Genomic DNA, 3,988 nt, shown 5'->3' on the forward strand with positions numbered 1-3,988 from the left:
CTGCTGGTACTGCTGGTACTGTTGGTACTGTTGGTACTGCTGGTACTCCTGGCACTGCTGGTACTGCTGGTACTCCTGGCACTGCTGGCACTGCTGGTACTGCTGGTACTGCTGGTACTCCTGGCACTGTTGGTACTGCTGGTACTGCTGGTACTGCTGGTACTGCTGGCACTGTTGGTACTGTTGGTACTGCTAGTACTCCTGGCACTGCTGGCACTGCTGGCACTGCTGGTACTGCTGGTACTGCTGGCACTGCTGGTACTGCTGGTACTGCTGGCACTGCTGGCACTGCTGGTACTCGGACACCAGGTCATTCATGTTGCCGTTGGCCTCGGTGAACTCCATCTCGTCCGCGCCCTCGCCCGAGTACCAGCGCAGGTGCCCCTGCCCGTGTACCAGAGCAGGAAGGCCTTGCACCTGAACTTGGCTGTGAACTACTCTGAGATCCACTTGAACAGTTCCTGGATGGCTGTGCTATTGCTCCTGAAGGTGGTAGACATTTTTAGCCCCCGGTGTGGTATGTCACAGACGGCTGTCTTCACGTTGTTGGGGATCCGCTCAACGAAGTAGATGCAGCAGTTCTTGTCTTGGACGTTCAGCATCTGCTTGTCCACCTTTGTGGACATGTAGCCCCTGAATGCTGCAGGCACAGTCAGGTAGCGGCTGTCATGTTCTTGGCGTTGAACATCTGCTGGGTGAGCTCAGGCACCATCAGGGCCCAGTACTGTTGGCTGCCTCGGCTGGTCACTGGGGCGAAGCCCAACGTGCAGAAGTGCAGGCAGGGAAAGAGGACCATATTGACAGCCAGCTTGTGCAGGTCAGTATTGAGCTGCCCAGGAAAGTGCAGGCAAGTGGTGACCCCACTCATGGTGGCTGATACCATGGAGTTGAGGTCCTCATAGGTGAGTGTGGTCAGTTTTAGGGTTCCAAAGCAGATATCATAGGGGGTCTCGTTATCAGTGCAATAGGTTTCCTTTGTGTTTTCTACGAGCTGGTGGACCGAAAGGGTGGCATCATAGGGCTCCACCACCGTGTCCGACACCTTGCGTGAGGGCGCCACACTGAATGTGTTCATGATCCTGTCTGGGCATTCCACCCGGATCTTGCTGATGAGAAGGGTACCCATCCCAGGCTCAGTCCACCTACCCAGGGAGTGGGTCAGCTGGAAGCCCTGCAGGCAGTCACAGCTTTCAGCTTCCTTCCTCACAACATCCAGCCCCAAGTCGACCAGCTCTTCACCTTCTGTGTAGTGCCCCTTGGCCCACTTGTTCCCAGCATAACTCAGACCGGAAACCAAGTTATCTGGCCTGAAGATTTGCCCAAAGGGTCCCAAGTGCACAGAGTCCATAGTGCCCAGCTTCAGGTCCACAAGCACAGTGCCTAACGACAGTGCAGGGCACGAGCTTGCCACCTGTGGCCTCCTTGTAGTACACGTTGATCTGCTCTAGCTTCGGGTCGCTGTCGCCATGGTAAATGCTGGTAGGGTCGATGCCATGCTCGTCGCTGATCACCCTCCGAATTTGGTGCGGATCTGGTTGCTGCGCTGGCTGACCTGGAGGGGCAAGATCTCCCTCAGGGCCACAGCCACAGCGGCGCTGGCGGAAGGACCACGGAAGAGCCCAGGAGCTGGCGCGAGGAGCGCTGGGAGTCACTTTTTAAACTTCAGAATGAATCTCCCTGCTATGACTGACTGTATTTCCTAATATGAAGAATTATAAGTTTTCACAATAAAAGCATAAGCTTTTAGCATACTTTGATTCTGAGCTTTATGCTTCATCCATCTGCCACATTAGGCGTATTCTTTTTTTTTTTTTTTTTTTTTTAAAGATTTCATTTATTTGACAAGGAGAGACACAGTGAGAGGGAACACAAGCAGGGGGAGTGGGAGAGGGAGAAGCAGGCTCCCCCCGCCCCAGCAAGGAGCCCGATGCGGGGCTGGATCCCAGGATCCTGGGATCACGACCTGAGCAGAAGGCAGACGCCTAATGACTGAGCCACCCAGGCTCCCCCACATAGGTGTATTCTAGTTGGCATCTTGGTAATAGCTAGCACACATACCATGTGCAGGTTAAAACTTATTACTTGTTAAATCAACTTATTACTTATAATAGGGAAACTTTTAAAATTTATTCTTGTCTAATAAAAAATAGAAATGGTCAATAACAAGAAATCTAATTTTAGGAACTTGAAAATATATTTGGGATTACTAACTAGAGAATTTCCCTCTTTTGCAGTTGGCATTTTGGCACAAGTAAACCTTCTTTACTTCCCCCCCTAAAAAGGCTGACCATGATTTGACTAAAGGCAGGATTCCCATCATCCATTTTTTTTCTTTTTTCATCCTCTGTGCCCAAAACAGGGCTTGTAGATGGTAGGCCAGCAAATATTTATAGAAATACATACGTTGTAATTTAGTACTGCCCTGTGGTTTTAAATAATATTAGAAAAGCAAAAATAATTGAATAAAAATTGAAATGACTAAATATTTTATTTTGTTTAAAGTTATATGTATATTCCACTTTTGTGAGAGCTAAGAGAGGGTCACAGAAAAAAACCAGAAGATGCTAGGCAGCTACATTTTTGAAAAGATCAAGTGCCACTGAATTCGTAGGGTAACAGAAAGTTATATTTAGAAGTAGACTTAAAATATGACAGTTCATGACATGGTATTTATTAAGGAACACACTTCACACATGGGAGTTGACTTTTTGCTCTAGCATGCCTTGCCTTACACCTCTTTTATATAGAACAAACAAAAATGCTTTTGTACATGGCGCCGTGACAGGGTTTCTCAATTCGATTCTCTGATGTAGTTATAAAAAGGCTTTAAGTAGTTATCCACCGCATAAGTTGCCATTTCAATATTGATATAAGCCAAATATAAAATTGGCATCAACAGGGCAGTATGTTACTGAAAACTGAGTTTTCGTTTGTTTGTTTCTTATTTGAACATACCCCTAGTAATCATCCAATACTTTCCCCGTGGACCACCATCCTCATGTTCCCGTTAGCTGATGGGAGAAATAGCTAGCTGTCAAAAAAATATTTCTCCCATTCTTCCATTGTAGAGTTGCTGCTGGGCATGTGGTTGCTCAGCTAGAGACCGTATTTCTCGAACTCCCTTACAGCTAGATGTGGTCCTTTAGCTACATTTTCACTAACGGAATGTTACTAGAAATGAAAGTGACACTTCCAGCTATGGGTCTTAAAGTACTGGGTATGTGAATTCTTTATACTTTCCCCTTCCCCTGAGTTGCAGCAGGGTCACTTTTGGGATTCTAGTCAGAGAAAATTACATTTGTATTTTTAAGCCTCTGTTTTATGAGTATCTTTATCAGAGCAGCTTAGGCGTCTCCCTAATACAGTTGGGCCCAGCAATAGTTCTAGCTCCCCTTAGTCCCAAATGAAACCAAACTAGAACTCATTATTTTAGATGCTGGCACTTTCCTTTGAAAACTAACCTCAGAACATTTAATTTATCTACTGGAAGGTGAAACATATTAGAGGTAATATATTCATTTAGGTAGTAGTCATATAAAAACAAGACCCCAGTTTGTAGTGACTGTTGGATAGAATTTCAGGCCAAGTTGGAGTGAAAATATTTAGGACATTGAACTATCATCAGGTGCTGTGTACAAGCAAATTCCATTTTAAATGATACTGGGAATTCCAGCTTTATACAGTCCTGCCCTCTAACAGTGATACTAAAAGGTAAAAGCCCAAAGGAGACTTGGGGCTTCTCATGATCTTCGCTGCATTTCCCCTAGAGGCACTAAATGACCACCAGGCTTCAAAATCTTGACATTATCTATCAATTCCACTTTGCTTTGGGCAGCTGTATGGATTATCTCTTCCCTGACTTTAAATGGACTGGTATGAAGTTCATTTAATGATGTGTGCATTTATTCAACAGAGGAGGGGGTGGGGGAATGGGTTAGCCTGGTGATGGGTATTAAAGAGGGCACATTCTGCATGGAGCACTGGGTGT

General features: G+C 46.1%; 1 pseudogene; it reads right to left on the reverse strand.

Annotated features, from left to right (window-relative positions):
* Positions 1 to 192: 192 nt before the first annotated feature.
* Positions 193 to 3,000, reverse strand: LOC110579751 (annotated as a pseudogene).
* Between the last annotated feature and the right edge of the window lie 988 nt (positions 3,001 to 3,988).

Source organism: Neomonachus schauinslandi, chromosome 1 (assembly GCF_002201575.2).
Source record: "Neomonachus schauinslandi chromosome 1, ASM220157v2, whole genome shotgun sequence".
Taxonomy (NCBI): domain Eukaryota; kingdom Metazoa; phylum Chordata; class Mammalia; order Carnivora; family Phocidae; genus Neomonachus; species Neomonachus schauinslandi.